Raw genomic sequence first — 17,052 nt, 5'->3', positions numbered from 1 at the left:
CTGTTATCTAATGAGAGGAAACATAAGCTGTTCCAGGGCACTTGCATGGCGGACGGTCTTTTTGTCACCATTGAACATATAATTTGCAAAGACAGACTGAACGGTGAAGTCCCTCCTTTCTTGTTCTGTGCATGTCCTTAAATGCAAGCAAGGCTGATAAACCATGTTCAGGCAGAAAACTAATTGCATTCTTCTCATTCCTACTGTGGTCCCAGGAATTTGTACCTCCTTCCCCTTAATTGTGGACCCAAATATTTTTCTGGATCACGGAAGGGAAAAGAATCAAGTAATATTAGACGTTTTGAGTCAGATGGTCTCTGCCCTGGTGGAGAGGGAACCACCACAATAGCATGCTTTTGCATAATAAAACTAGTTAACATCTACAAGTGATCTCGTAAATATTTGATCCTCACAATAGGCCTGTAAAGTGATGAAAGCAGTTACTACTGACCTCCATCTACAGATGAGGCTGCTGAGCTGGAGACCTGGAGGCTGACTGGTAACTGAACCATGATTAGAAGCCTCAATTCTCAGAAGATAGAAACACATATGTACATATATGCACACCCACATACACACACGTACACACACATTGATTCATGATCCGTGTGGCAGTAATCATTACAGAGAACAAGTAACTAAATTGCCTCCTGAAATAAATTACAGAAGGACCAATTCCTGGTGAGATGAGGAAAGTCTATCTGATGAGTGGCCTTGCTATATCTATTTTCAGGGCAGTAAACATTTGCTGCTGCTTTGGTTTCCTTTATTCCTGTGTAAAATGTTGCCGAAGGTCAGGGACCCTGTGCACAGAGTCTGTGGCGTTTCTACATAGTCACGCCTTATTCTGTCTTGCCCTCTTTACTCAGCTGGAGGCTCCACAAGGGCACCTAACTTGGGCCATGGAGACAATTGTAGGTGGATGGTGCTGTCTCAGGCAAGGGAACACATTTTGTTTACAGAGCTCTGGTTGAGGATGCCCCAGAGCTCCATGGAGAGTCAAGAAGAGCTTTGAGGCCATTACAATATAGGCAAACACTGGTCACTTTTCCTAATTTAAAATAGAACTTAACAATAAACTGCAGAAATGGCTTCATCTTAAATATGAGTTAAGCAAGATATGCTATATTCATACAATGGAATATTATTTAGCAATAAAAAAGAACAAGGTCCGGATTACCTGCTACAGAATGGATGAACCTTGAAAATATCCTTAGTAAAAGAAGCTAGTCATAAAAGATCACCAATTAGATGATTCCTAGAATGGGAAAATCTGTAGAGACAGAAAGTCGTCTGGCTGTTGCCTGGGTCTTGCGGGAGAAGGAAATGACTGTCAATGGGTCTGGAGTTTTGTTTGGAGGTGATGAAATGTTCTTAGTAGTGATGGTTGCACAAGTCTGTGAATCAATCAATACTAAAAACTACTGAATTGTACACTTTTTTCTAAAAAGGTGAATTTTATGGCATGTGGATATCTCAGTGTAGGTAGGTAGGTAAGTAGACAGATATACATACACATACATCTATCCATCTGTGCAGAGATATACAAGATGATAGAGAGTTGGAATCCAGTATTTCTCAGTTTCCATATCTGTAAGATGAGGCTGCTAATTGTTCCCTCATAGAGCTGCAGGATTTGAAAATAAAGGCATGAAAATCTTTAGCATAATTAGTAGCCAGGTTAGTCCCTTCTCCTCTCTCTCTGTCCTTTCTTCCAGTCTTTGATAGTTTCACTTATTAGAAAGTGGGTAAAGCCCAAGAATGGGCTTCCCTGGTGGCTCAGACAGTTAAGAATCTGCCTGCAATGCAGGAGACCCAGGTTCAGTTCCAGGGTCAGGAAGATCCCCTGGAGAAGGGAATGGCTACCCACTCCAGTATTCTTGCCTGGAGAATCCCATGGACAGAGGAGCCTGGCTGGCTACAGTCCATAGGGTCGCAAAGAGTCAGACATGACTGAAGCAACTTAGCACACACGCGTGCAAGGGACAAGAACAGAGATTCAAGTCAATAAATGTCTTCGTGCCAGAGTGTCTGTGAGCTTTTTTCCTTTGTGGGCTTTAAACTTTCATTCCTTCACATGCTTATAGGTTGTCATTACACAGAACTGTGCCCTTGATCATAGTGTGTGACCTGATTAACATATAATCTCCCCAGCGTGGGAAAGGAAACTCAAGTTCGAAGTATGGTTTTTGATGCATTGGCCACAATATCTTATTTGCAGATAATAACCTGGTGCTAATATTTGATTCCCTGCATCATTAATAGATTAGGAATCAGCCCAGTAGAGCACAAGAAGCATGCTGACATGACAAATGGTTGGAGGAAAATTTCTCTGATTCACCCAAAGTTATCCACTTTGTCCTCCATTAATGATAAGAGGAAATATGTTGCCAAGGTAACAGAAGACTCTTCACAGGCAGTAAAGGTTCGATATTTATTTTAAAAAGTCACCCCATTTCTGCCAGCACAAACGGAAGGGCTTTCTTCTCCGGAAATGACATTTTGAAGAGAGTTTGTGTTTTGAATTAAAAAGATGTTTTGTTTTTCAGTGTTATTCCACTTCAGAGAGTTTAGCTTCTTGCTGGTGAAGTGTGGGGGTGGGGTGACAGCTGAACCAAGTCGGGGAACGTGACTCTTCCTGAGAAATCAGCAAGAAGTACTGAGCATGTGCTGGTGGCCCTGCCTTAGGGGCCACAGAAGATGTGAGATTCAGGACTCATTCTCAGATAGATAAGGCATACATTTCTAAAAGTAATAGGGTGTCTGAGTTCAAAATTAGGAATCAGGGTCCAGGGCACCCCTAGGGCCCAAGAGTACCCAAAGCTATTGCAGCATCTTTAGTGTGAGGACAATTCTTAGTGGTGGTATTGAACTTTAGAAATAGCTAGGACCCTAGTGGGAACCTGCTGTATAGCACAGGGAACTCAGCTGGGTGCTCTGTGATGACCTAGATGGGTGGGCTTGGGGAGCGGGAGAAGGAGGTCTAAGAAGGAGGGGATAGATTTATACATGTAGCTGATTCACTTCATTGTACAGCAGAAACTAATAACACTGTAAAGCAATTATACTCTAATTAAAAAAAAAAAAAAAAGCTAGAACCCAACAGCAGAGAGGCAGCCTGCCTAGACAGGTGGCCAGCAAGTTCAGTGATGGGAAGGGTCTCTGGGCTGGCCACTGTTCTGAGCACAGATGTGATGACCCCTCAGAATTGTCCATTTTCCTCTCCAGGACCCAGCACATCCTGAGCCGCAGAAAGCTTATGTGTCTGTGTTCTCATGGACTCAGAGCGCCCATCCTTCCCCTTCCTGCTGCTCCCCACCTGTTCCCATCCCTGGCTCTGTTCATATCTCCTTCACCACTATACCCCTTCTTCTAAGGGATCGATTCCAGGTGCTTCACCTGCCCTGCACAGGGACCTTCAGTGAATTCCAAGGTAATTGTCATGACCTTTTCTTGGCGGAGCAGCAAGAGAGTTCAGTCTTTGACAACATATCTCAGTACACAGGATAACTAGGGGCCCACAGTTGTGTGAGGGCCTAGTAAGAGGCACACATCACAAATGACCTGGAGTTTAAAAGATCCTTGTCAATTGTTAGAAGTCAGCTTTGGATCTTGAGGAATGAGTAGGTACAGGCAAGTGAGAGCGAGCAGTTTATCTCCATTTGCTCTTGTGACTGACGTCTTGGGTCACTTTTTTCCTACCTTGTTTGTTTCTTTTATTTTCATGTTACCATTTGGTTTAATTGCATCCTTATTGTGTGCCGTTTTCCACTTCAAATCAATTTTGTATTCAGTCAGGGTGTAAGCTTGAAAAATTAAAATACTATATCTTTTCCATCTGTGACTAGCGTTATTAATTTAATTATGAAGTACATTGACTTTTGTGGGTTCACCTGAATCCATTTCTCCATCTGAAAGGTCATCCCTATTAGAAAATGCCTGTAACCCTCTTGGATCTACCCACCTGGCTGATGGTAGATGGGCTTTCTATGCTCAGATCAAGCCCCTCTCCTGAAATCCAGGTTTTGTCTCTAGGGGGTGTGGGGGTGGGGGTGGGGAGGAGTGTGACAACCCTTCAGGTCTCAAGAAATGATCACTAGCTTCTGGATTCATGAAAACTCAGGCAAAAGGTAGTATATTGAGTTACCTTGGCTCCATTGTGTCCTTATATTTTGTCCATTTAGTCTCTTGTAGCAAATGTACAACTGGAGGTGGGGGATGGTTAGATATTGAAACATGGAACCATTGGAGTTTCCCTGGTGGTCCAGTGCCTAAGCCTCTGCGCTCCAGGTGCAGGGGGTCTGGGTTCAATCTCTGGTCAGGGAACTAGATCCCACATGCTGCAACTAAGTATCCTGGGTCCTGGCAACTAAGACCCTGAGCAGCTATAGAGAGAGAGAAAGAGGAAGGGAAAGAGAGGGAGAGAGAGAGAAAGAAGCATGGTGCCATCTTCAGGTCACTAGGACAACTTCCGTTCTCTCTAGGTGAGGATGTGAAACAGTCCACGTGGTCCAGGAGATGGAGAGTGCTCCAGGGCAGATGGGCGCCTTGAGTCCCCTTGGCCCAGGCAGTGACGTGGCCCTTCTGCCTGTTCTACTAGGAACAGGCTTCCTCCTCTCTTGTTTTCCACCTGAACGTGCTTTCTTCCTGGACCTCACGGCTTCCTGTCTTGTGAGGGATGCTGTGCCAATTCCAGCAGATGGACCTGCTTGGAGTGTGCCAGGAGGAGTGACAGTGAGGGCTGGTGCCTCTCCAGCCTGGCAGAAATGAACTGGTTCACTAATCCCTTTCCCAAAAGGACACTTTGGACTGGCCTTGCAAATGAAAACGGCTTATAAACCACCTAAAATTTTTCATGGCCCTGCAGGTAAACGCAAAGCTGGAGGCATCTTGGAAACATAGGATGAGGAATTCTGGAGCTTGAAGTGGCTTTAGGTAAGGTGAGAGAGGAAGTGTGCTTAGTAGAAAGAACTGCCACTGCCACACACACCAGGATTTGATTACAGGACCTACGTTTAGAGCCGAGCAATGGGTAGCCAGTTGCTTAAACTCTCTGAGCCTCAGCATGCTCATATTGTAAAATATGGATAATCTTTACCTCTTAAAGACTTAAATCAGATTATAAATGAGTCACCTGTGTCTAACATACAGTGCTTCAAGAATTTTTTCTTGTTTTCTTCCTTTATAAAGAAACACGTTTTTGTAAAAGCCTTGAACATTAAATTGGCTTCCCTGTGGCTCAGATGGTAGAGAATCTGCCTGCAATGCAGGCGACCTGGGTTCGAACCCTGGATCAGGAAAATCCTCTGGAGAAGGAAATGGCAACCCACTCCAGTATTCTTGCCTGGAGAATCCCATGGTCAGAGGAGCCTGGTGGGCTGCAGTCCATGGGGTCACAAAGAACTGGACACGACTGAGCGACTCACACACATGGTACGTTAAATTAGCTCATAACTTCCTGTCTGAATGGATTCAGGCTCACCCCCATCATTTACTCTCTGGTGGAGTTAAGTCTGTGATTATTTAAGATGCACAAGTTGATACTAATGCTGATGCTTTCTTTTGAAATTTTCTTAAATCTCCTATTGACATCTACATGCCTGTAAATTCAACCTGCCACTGTTTTAGCAAGTATTTTGTATTCCTGTTTAATACTGGAGTGGGTTGCCATTTCCTGCTCCATTTAAAGCATCGACTGAGCGACTTCACTTTTCACTTTCATGCATTGGAGAAGGAAATGGCAACCCACTCCAGTGTTCTTGCCTGGAGAATCCCAGGGACAGGGGAGCCTGGTCGGCTGCCGTCTGTGGGGTCGCACAGAGTCGGACACGACTGAAGCGACTTAGCCATAGCAGCAGCAACAACTACGAAATAAAGATTTGTTGATGAATGCTTGTTTTTCCCGTTATTGATTTTTGTCGTGGCCTTCACATACTCTTTGGACATACATTCCTCACCATCTTACCAATTACCAGTTTCTCTTCCCTCAAGTGGGAAATAAATGCCCACGGTCTTTCTCCTGTCAGTGTTGGTTATTATATCCACCTGAGTGTGGTCTGTAGCCTCCTGGGGTTTTTGTCTTTTCTGTGTAACTGCTCTGTATAATGCCCAGCACATCTGCCTAGATGGGGCCCTACACAGTATCTGGGATGACGAGGAAGAGGCATCTTAGCCTCTGCAATTGTAAGTGCTCCAATATCAGCTCCTTTATATAAACGGAGGCCCTTTGGAACACATGTTAACCAGCTGCCGCTTTGATTAGCAACACGTTTGTTTTCATCCCTTACAGTTCACCCTGGTGAAGCGATTCAACCATCTTTAGTAAATTCGCAGAGTTGCCCAACCATCATCACAGTCCAGTCTGAGAACATTTCCATCCAGCAGACCCCTCTGCTCACCTTTCAGTTCTTTACTCTTCACTTTCTTTCCCGTAATCACATCCATGTGAATGTAGATTAGTCAGGTTGACAGGAAAGGCACCTCATTATTGCTCATTAAGGGCTACCCAATCAGGCAGGCTTCTTGAAACTTTTGAGTCCATCTGCTGGTGATTTGGAACCCTTTTCAATTGGAAATTTGCTTGGTCAATTTGCAGATGAACCATCCTCTTTCTCTCCATCCTGGAAGATGTAGAGATGGCTAAAGAAATAGAGTCTGAAAGAGGAGATGATACTCCAAATGTGGGAGAGTAGACGAGGATGAAGTCTGGGGGGCAGTGACCCCAGTTCTTAGGTTTCAGTATTTCTAGTCCTGTGCCTGGGGGGCTGGCTGGGTTTCCCTTTTTCCTTTGTAAGGAAGGACTCCTTCCCTCCTCTGACAAAGAGTGGACTGCCTATTAATATCCCAAACAAGCGTTGATGTTCTGGAATCACCTGGATATCTTGTTTAAAGTATGGATGACCAGACCTCACTCAGTGATTCTAGGGGCCCAAGCTGGGGCTGGAAACCTGCATGTTAGCATGCTCTGGTGATTCTGGTAGGGCCAGGGGGCTACAGATCAAACTTACAGAAACTGGCCTGACAAGGGTGTGGAGAAAGCACATTCCTGAAGGCTTCTTGGAAGGAAAATGCACTAGAAATTTAGCTAATCCCCTGTAGTTATTATAATGTGTAACCCAGTAGCTTCCTCTTCATTTTAGAAGCACTGTTTTATTGCTGAAATCTTTACATTTCTTCATCAGTGTTTGGGATTATTTCCAAACCAATTTAGATTCCACGCAAAAGTCTTTTTATTAGCTGATCTTTACGAGCAAATAATCTCTATGAAAAATTCCCCTAAATCACTTAAGTCTTGTTAAAAATGACAAGAGTCGTAACAAGTCTTGCCTTACTCCTAAGGAAAGGCTTCAGAAAAGGGGCTGGGCTAGCCTGGTAGAAGGCTTCGGGCTCCACCTGTTCCTTTACAAATATGCAGAGCTGGGTTCACCCGGGATTTCTGTAGATTTTTTGGACAGTGAGGTAAGGTGTGTAAAGTACCAGGAATGTAGGTACTAATAATTTTTGCTGCAATGGGGAACACAAGATGAAATGTACCGACAACATGAATCATGGAAACTTGATAAGCGAAGTTTGGGGGCAGGGATCACATTTCTCTGAAAAAAAAAAAAAAAAAGAACATTCTGAAATTCTGAATAACAAGTGGAAACCAAAATCAAGTTGCACTGTGTTTTATTACACTTGTGTAAAGGGTGCCATACAGTGTGTATCCGCTGCGGTGACTTGGGAGAAGAGGCTCTTTGATGGTTGTGTATCTTTCCATCCTCTCAAATCTAAGAAAGAAACTTAAAAATCACAAGACTCTAGTTTTAGTGCAAGCCTCTGCCTCGGGGACAATCACTGTCAGATCAGTGGTGCAGACAGGTGTGGGTGAATGTGTAGAAATGGTACTTTCCCCACCTGCAGTTTAAAAAAAAGAAAGAAAACCTACCCCCCTCCTTTTTCAGGCACATGGACTGGTCCGTTAGTGGTGGCTGTGTGTGTTTAACTAGTAAGTGCAGCGGGAGAGGGAGGGTGGGAACGCCTGGCTTAGTCTGTTCTTTTTTCCGGTGTGTGTCTCCGGAGACGCACAGGTTTCGTTCGTCTCCCTTCAGAGGGGAGCTCGCTCCTGTCCCCCAGGCGGGCAGGGAGCCCCGGTCTCGCGGGCTGAGGTCTGGCATTTACAAGCCTCTTGGCAGTGTTGTGGGTTTGAAGCCCAGAGGAGTTCCCTGCTCAGAACAGCCAGGAACCGAAGTAGAAGAAAAGGAGCCCGGGCTTAAGGTAAAGCGACATTGCTGGAGGTGTCCTTGGCTTTGCAGGGCAGACGTGAAATGCCCGGCTTCCCGGGTGACATCGGAGACCCCCAGGGTCCTCCAGATGGGATGGGCAGGATGCCGGCCCTGGAGACCACTTGCACTGGTCTGAAGGACATTTTGCTTTAACTTTTTGCTTGTGATGCAAAATAAACTACGGAGCTTAAAAAAAAATCTAGTAATAAAGAGCAGGAAAAGGCGGGTTATTTGAATAAGAGGAATAGTTTACTGACCATTTAAACAATGTTTGTGCTTTTTCAGGCACAAACAATGTTTGTGCTTTCCAGAGTGTTTTGTTTGATTGTCTGTAGTTGTAGAGCTCCATGAAATTTATATTTGAGATGAAAGAATTTAAGAATCATAGAGGATCCGGTGGTCTAAGGAGTGAGAGGAATTGAGTCAATTTATCTGTTACTATAGATGTGTATTTTTTTTTTCTTTAAGAAATTTCCCATGAATGAATATGAGGAAGTAAAACATTTGGATATTATTCACATTTTGTTACAGGTTGAAAGAGCCTGGTTGTGGTCTCTCTTGACCATCTTTGGGCAGGAAATGTTAGAAATCGAGAGATTCTTGCCTTATTCTAATGCAAACAGTTTTTCTGAAAACCTAGTTATTAATCAAACCATGCTCCAAAGTTTATTTTTGAGGAAAAAAAAAAAAAAAGCTGTTTTAAAGTGCGCAAGAAGGAAGGAGACAAGAAGAATCTTCTTAACCGTGAAAGAAATAGATTTATGATTTGGGAAAGGTTAAAAAAAAAAAAAAGTGAGTCTAGCCAAAAAGTCAGCAGGAGTGGGGTTGCCATGGCAACCTCGTCTATCCCTTAACTGGTATTGGGGATTTAAGAGAAAATTGAGCCTGTTTTCTCTGAGACAGTCTCTGGAGGTATGTTAAGAGGATGTGAAGTTATTTAGATTATCCAAACAGGTTCTGACAAGTAAGTGAAAATAACTAATTAAAATACTGTTGCCATTCTACAATGGATCAAAAGGCTTGTTGAGTCATGATGGACTTACAGAAGAGGTGAATTTGCCACGGCTCATTGGTATAAATTACTTCTGAGAAGGCTGTTTTAAGACTAAGTGTGAGGCCTGGCCCCAGCCTCTTTGAAACAAGATGCAAATGCCCATTTCTACCGACTGTTTTCAGTTGGGTTCCTACAGCGTTTTCCTGTGTCACTGAGTTTAACCCTTGTATCAGTGGCTTATCCAACTGGTTCAGGGAATATCATATCATGACAGCAGAGGTCTGCAAGATTTCCCCTCCAAATAAATAGTAGTTAATTTAAAAGGATTGTTGTTCAGTTGCTAAGTCGTGTCCGACTCTTTGTGACCCCATGGGCTGTAGCCCAGCAGGCTCCCCTGTCCATGGGATTCTCCAGGCAAGAATACTGGAGTGAGTTGCCATTTCCTCCTCCAGGGGATGTTCCCGACCCAGGAATCGAACCCATGTATCCTGCATTGGCAGGCAGGTTCTTTACCACTGCGCCACCAGGGAAGCCTAATTTATGGAAAAGTCCAAAATACTCAGGACTCACACACCAACTGTCTAGAGGGACGATCATGATTTTGCCCCCTATGTACCAGGTTTCTCAAGTCAGCACCACTGACATGTTGGATAGGATGATTCTTTGTTGTGGGGAAGAGTCCATTGTTGGCAGCGTCCCTGGTACCCATGATGGTAGCAATTCCCTCCCCAGCTCAACAACTGAAAGTGTCTCCAGACATTGCCAAATGTTCTGTGTGGGGCAAAATCACCCCCCAGTTGAGAACCATTAAGTAAACACTTTTGAGACCCACTGGGAGGACCATGATGGGGAGGCGTGACCCCAAGGGAGGGTGTTTATCAAAAGAACAGGAACAGAACAAATATTTTGTCCTGCATTTTGGTCTTTGTTTTCTTTTTGTTTGAGGTCACATCCTGGGCTGGGTCAGGGAGCTGGGGTAAGCACTGTTCTGGGTATACATCCTTCTGCTCCCAGCCTCTCCCCTCATGGGCCTTTGTAGGCCTTATTTTTTTAATTTATTTATTTTTACTTGAAGGATAATTGCTTTACAATATTGTGTTGTTTCTGCTATACATCAACATGAATCAGCCACAGGGGCTACAGTCCATGGGATTGCAAAGAGTCAGACATGACTGAGCAATTAACACACACATAAACTCCAGTACTTTGGCCACCTCATGCAAAGAGCTGACTCACTGGAAAAGACCTTGATGCTGGGAAAGACTGAAGGCAGGAGGAGAGGGGAGTGACAGAGGATGAGATGGTTGGATGGCATCACTGATTCAAAGGACAGGAGTTTGAACAAACTCTGGGAGATGGTGAAGGACAGGGAACCCTGGCATGCTGCAGTTCATGGATGGGGTCGCAGAGTAGGACACAACTTAGCGACTAAACAACAACAAAAATACATCTGATACAATTCCTGATCAAACTTCTCTAAAAGTGCATCCCAGGAATGTACTATTTAAAAAAAAAAGAACCTCATAGCACATTTTATAAGGCAAATAATTACCCAGAACTTATCAGGTCTGTAAATACAGGTTTTTTTTGATATGTGAGCTTTGTGTAAATCTGGGCACACCTATTTGGTGTTTCTTCTGGAACCTGTAATGCTTCCTTTTCTTTTGTTCTTCCCACCCTGAACCAGCGAGTCTCAAACTTCATGGTTGTCTGAGAGTTGGGTCTCATTTTGTCAATGAAATAAAATAGTCACAGCCTTTTTCCAATTTACAGATAACAAAAAAGTCAATGGCTGGAACATTTTCCATTTAAAAGTTTTCTTACACTTTCTGCATATGCTATTGTTTGTTTGCCCTCAGAAGTCAACAGATTACAAAAATGAATGAAATTGTAACAAATACTGGGACAAAACAAAATTTTTGCTTAGTTCTACTTCACTTTTTTTGGTGGACTTAGGCTCCAATTATAGTTTTAAATTTTATAAGTATACCTTTATAATCTTATTAAACAGCTTTGCTACACAAGTGATAATGTCACATTTTGTTGGCATTACTCTAAGAACATCATGAGATGCTCTAAACACCATAGTACATTACAAGGTAGCTGCCACAGGCCGCTCTGGGAGGGAACCTCCCCCGCAGTCTGGGCTAAGGGTGGAGCCTGACATTGGTTGAGCTTATCAGGAAACACCTCTGCTTGTTGGAGTCATTCTTGGTGATGGGGTTGGAACGGCCCCTGGTGTTGTCTGCGTTTCATTATAAAACAAAAGCTTCATTTAGCTCTACCTGGAGGTACCTATGTAGCCAACACCTTGTACTCTCTTGAAAGCATTTCCTTATTTGAAAAATCCACCCCCTCATTCACTAGACCTAAGATCTGTGAATACAGAGAACATTAGTATTTAGGCCCGTTTTATCACCAGGATGTATTAACAGAACAGTGCCAACCAATGTTGTCTGCTCAGTAGATGATGAATAAACAAGTGAATGTCAGTGATTCTCCTGAAAAGACCACCTGGGAGCTTGGTCTGCAAAAAGCTCACATGTCTACAACCTGGGTCCTGTCCGAGTGGTCTATGTATTTTTTTCAAAAGGAGAAATCCGGTCCCCATCCAAGCAGCCTTTACTGTTTGAAGGACTACCAGGAAGTCTTTTAAGGATTTAGAAAAAGTGGTTCTGGGGGTTGTAAAATTAAAGGGGAGAACTTAATAAATTTTTCTTCATGAAGCCCAGAAATTAGACTTCTGCTCTTATATTCAAAGCCCTACATGCTAAAGCTGCCTTGTGGTTTCAGTAAGAGATTACTATCCCTAGGACTTGATCCAAAGGCAAAGCATTGCCATTCTCTTTGTTTTCAAGAAAACTATCCAGTCAAATGAGCATGTAGATCACAAATGAAAAAAAAAAAAAAAAAAAAGCCTTATATGCTCTATGTGTTGGAGCATGACGTCTTAGAGAGTTAGAAATATCTACTGGGAAGTTAGAATGATGCTGCTTAAAAGAGCCCACGTTTCTTGAATTAGGTATCAGGCTGTGGGGTGTCCAGGTGAGGCAAATAACTTGAAATGTGTCTGGAATATGCAGGATGTAAATGGTGGTAGGTAAAAAAGCCCAAGATATTCTTAATACTGAGATTCAAGGACTGTCCCCAGCTTCATTTTCTTTCTTTTTTTAACTTTTTATTTTATATTGGAGTATTGTGGATTAACAATGTTGTGATAGTTTCAGATGCACAGCAGAGAGACTCAGCCATGCATACACATGTATCCATTTTCCCTTCCCTCCCTAGCTACCACATAATATTGCCCAGCTCCCTTTTTTAAAGCAGAACCTCTGGTATGCGTCTAAATGGGCAAGAATGAGTCTAGCCACTGTCTTAAGCTGCCCAGGGTTAAGTTGTGACCTTACAGCGAGAGGGCCTGAATAAAAGAGAAAACAAACCCCACTGCTTTTCTTGTTCACCAAGTCCATCTGTCTTTGACAAATACGTGTCTGTGTCCTTCTCAGCATTGCTGGTTCACACGGAGGTCATTTTTGGCTCATAAACATTAGATGAAGCAGAAATGCTTGCTTACACTTCAGACTGCTTTTATCTCTCCCTCCTGCTAGATAATAATTGTGTTGGTTTGTCTTGGGGCCCCACAGCTGGCTCCTTGCATCCGTGCTTATATCCGTATACCTTGTCCAAATAAACACACTTGAAAAGGTAGAGAAGTGTGTTTTGAACAGTTTAAAACATCCTCTAACAGAGAGTTTTAGCCCAGCGTTCTGCTTTGTTTTGGCAACTTGTTTAGGATGCAAAGTGTATCTGGTTCTGGCAACAGATAAAAGGTGTTGGTTCTTATATAACTAAGTTTAGGGCCAAAGGACTGGGCCGGGTCAGGGGGGTGGTGGTGGTGCAGATTTCCAGTCTTTCTTTGTGTTTTTAAAAGAGTTTTAAAGCATAAGGAAAAAAAAAATATGTGCCTGAGTGGACTTTTTGTTTTGACTTTTAACCTCAGAACTGTAAAAACCTACTGTAAAACCTTATCTTGGCTTAGCCAGCCCTCTGCAATTAAGCTTTTGCTCCCTTGCTCTTGATGACCTACATCTCTTCCCCCATTCACTCCAGCTCACTAGCTTGCTTTCTGCCCCTTAGGCACTCTCTCCTGCAGTCTCAGAGTCTTTGCACTCACTGTTCCCTCTGCCTGGAACATTCTTCCCCAGGGTTATCTTGTATCCCCTGGCCCTGCATGGCACTTTCCCCCCATGATTTGAAATTCTTCTTTGTATACACGTCATTGTCTGTCACCCGTGGCTCGATGGTGTTGCCATGTTTCCAGCACCTAAAATAGGATCTGCAATTGGATCTACAAACAGAAACAGATGCACAGACATAGGAAAGAAAACTTATAGTTACCATAGGGGAAAGGGGAGGGGAGGGATACATTAAGAGCTTGGGAAACAGATACACCCTACCTTATATAAAATAGAGAAACACCAAGGTCCTACTGTGTAGCACAGGGCATGCATGCTCAGTCACTCAGTCATGTCCTACTTTTTGTGACCCCATAAACTGTAGCCCACTAGGCTCCTCTGTCCATGGGTTCTCCAGGCAAGAATACTGGAGTGGGTTGCCATTTCCTCCTCCAGGGCATCTTCCCGACCGAGGGATCGAACCTGTGTCTCCTGTATTGGCAGGTACATTCTTAATCACTGAGCAACCTGAGAAGCCCATAGCACAGGGAAGTAAATTGAATATCTTGTAATAACCTATAATCCTATAACGGAAAAGAATCGGAAGAACGGCTCTAGTGGTAAAGAACCTGCCTGCCAGTGCAGGAGACATAAAAGATGTGGTTCAGTCTCTGAGTCGGGAAGATCCCCTGGAGGAGAGCATGGCCACCCCCTCCAGTATTCTTGCCTGGAGAATCCCACGGACGGAGGAACCTGGTGGGCTGCTGTCCATAGGGTCGCAGACTGAAGCGACTTTAGCACAGCGATCACTTTGCTGTATACCAGAGGTTAACACCATATTGTCAATCAACTCTACTTCGGTAAAGTAAAATGAAATGGTATCTCGTGGAAGGTAGGTAGATGCTTGATAAATGGATGGTGGATGGCTAGATGGATGAATGCATGAGGAGCAAGGAAGGGAGGCATTGGGGACTACCTGCTTAGTAATCTCTTACTCCCTTTAAATCTAACCAAGTGTTCCCCCTCTGTGGTGCCCCCCGGCTCCCCAGCACAGTGGTCTTGCATGATTTTCTCCCCCACCCCCTCCTGACCTGGCACATTACACGAACAGTGTCACCTGCTGTAAGCCCTTCTTTTGGAATTAGCCACCCTTCATGCACGCACACTTCTGCAGGCTAAGCATTGGGGCAGGACTATCTAATAAAGGGTGGTGTGGGCTGTAGTTATTGAAAGTTCTTCCTGCCTTTGCACTTCATAACCATTTCTCATTAAAGTCCTTCCATCAGCGTGCGTTGCTGTGTATTAACTCTCACCTTTGTATTTCACAAAAGGAAACTGAGGCTCAGAGCAGCCACCCAATGGCATACAAATGGTTACTGGTAGAGCCTAGGTTTGAATACAGGATGTCTGTCTCCAAAACCCAGATTCTATGGCCTTTGTCTCCTCCTCAGGTGTCTGGCGCCTAACTCGCAGGCCCGCCGTCAGCTTTTGCCAAATGAATGAAACCTAAGACCTCACCCCATGTACTCCCTCTGTTCCTTATTCTTTGAGCTCATAAACATTATTTATAGCATACTATAAACATTGTTTATAATATTACTTGCAATATTATATAAATATTATAAAAATGAGTCTATAAGCTCATCACTAAGGACAACCAGCTTGTATATCTTAAGTCACTTTTTTTTTTTTTAAACAGACAGGGCTTAATGATTCTTTAAACTCTCATTTTTTTCATGTAAGCAAATCCATTAGTAAAAAGCTCAGCTATTGTTGAATCACCCGAATGAACTTTAACCAAGGTGGTTCCTGGGCAGCCCTAGGAATCAGTTTCCCTGTCTTCAGCTCCCAGTGTTACTTTGATTTTCCTTAAAGCATAAAGCTTCTACTTAAAAAAAACATCACCATGGCAGCCATACATAAACGTTTTAAGTGAGAAAGACTAGGCAAAAGCCTAAAATCGTAAAATGTATCAGCCTTTCTTCCATATTTTCAGCATAACCAAGTGGTGGTAGTGGTGGTTTAGTTGCTAAGTTGTATCTCATTCTTGCGACCTCATGGACTGTAGCCTTCCAGGCTCCTCTATCCATGGAGTTCTCCAGGCAAGAATACAGGAGTGGGTTGCAATCGCTTCTCCAAGGGATCTTCCCAACCCAGGGCTCGCACCCAGGTCTCCTGCATTGCAGACGGTCTCTTGCATTTCAGGTGGATTCTTTACCAACTGAGCCACCAGGGAAGCCTTAACCAAGCGGAGGGGAAGGCAATTGGAAGCACTTGGTTACATTAAAAATATGGAAGAATCGCTGCCACCAGTCTTTTTGGTTGACTACAGGATGTTTCGTTGCTGAAGTTGAAAGCCAAGATCAGAAGCCTTTGCTAACACATAAATGCAATTCTCTAAGCCCATTCTAAGATGATAAAACTGCTGAGTTTTCATAGAGTTGATGTGGAAATAGATTACTGCACTCATGCCCAGAGTGTTCATATCTGTGGTGTGCCAGGTAATGTGAGTGTTCAGGTGGGAACTTGGCAGCCTGTGTTGGGTGCAGGTCCCTCATCGTCTGGCCTCGTCAACTTTCTAGCACGCGACAAGCCCTGATGACAAGTCTAACAGGGCAGAGCCTGCAGCCTCGTCAGGCTGGTCCATCAAACCTTTCCTTGGCATATAACCAAGTTTCACCCAGACTTGGGGCCAACCCAGCGGGTTCCCATTTTCCTTGATGGGAGGATAATCAGGAAGACGGTGTCCATGTGCTATGTATTGATGCGATACATCAAAAGTCTGTCCAGCACTGGGGATGAGACCACCGAGAGGTGCCCTGTCGTGAACCCCAACATGGAACCCAGCTTCTCCATTCATCACAGCCACTCCTGGCCCTTTAACCATCCCTGAGTAAAACTGGAGCTGTGTTTGACTTTTTAACACGACTCTCAAGCCCCGTAATGGTCTTGGGTGTGTTCATAATAACTGTGTCTCATGGCTTGCATTTGACTTTGCAATGAGAGTATTGGAAAGGAATTTCTGACTGAGATCACATATGCTATTCCCGCCCAGAGCCATTTGGTAATTGGGGCCTTGCCTAATCTGAACTCCACTGACATGGGCTGCCTCGTAGTTGGCTTGTTCTTGGACCTGGCCTGGTGCCAGTCAGAAAGATTTCTTCTCTACCTGCTTCTTTGTGTTAAAGGTAATTCCTGCTCAAGACTCCTAGAAATATCATGGCAGGCAAGTGCCATAGATTTGATCTGGTCTGATCTTCTTAATGTTAAGGACATTGAGACCTAGAAAACACAAGAAGGCTGTGTGGCTCTGACAAAGAACCCATCCCAGGTATGCTGCTGCTAAATCGCTGCAGTCATGGCTGACTTTTTGCAACCGCATGGACCATAGCCCGTTAGGCTCCTCTGTCCTTGGGATTATCCAGACAAGAAAACTGGAGTGGGTCGCCATGCTCTTCTCCAGGTGATCTTTCCCACTCAGGGATCAAACCTGCATCTCGTGCATCTCCTGCACTGGCAGGCAGGTTCTTTAGCACTAGTGCCACCTGGGAAGCCCCGTCCCAGGTATGGTGGCTGGTAATCCCAAACATTCCTTGGCTTGTGGACACATCACTCCAAT

The 17,052-nt window shown here is 44.0% G+C and overlaps 1 protein-coding gene across 22 annotated transcripts in view; it reads left to right on the top strand.

The window, feature by feature from the left end:
* The window catches only part of ABLIM1 (actin binding LIM protein 1), a 329,328-nt gene that overhangs the window by 232,704 nt on the left and 79,572 nt on the right, over positions 1 to 17,052 (top strand). The window contains exon 1 of one of the 22 annotated variants that reach the window (XM_044935308.2): positions 5,793 to 7,987. The exons of 20 other annotated variants lie outside the window; for them this stretch is intronic. The gene's annotated coding sequence lies outside the window, so the exon portion shown is untranslated. One more of the 22 variants, XM_044935307.2, reaches the window with a different exon arrangement.

Source organism: Bubalus bubalis, chromosome 23 (assembly GCF_019923935.1).
Source record: "Bubalus bubalis isolate 160015118507 breed Murrah chromosome 23, NDDB_SH_1, whole genome shotgun sequence".
Taxonomy (NCBI): Eukaryota; Metazoa; Chordata; class Mammalia; order Artiodactyla; family Bovidae; genus Bubalus; species Bubalus bubalis.
This window is presented reverse-complemented; position numbering and strand designations above follow the sequence as displayed.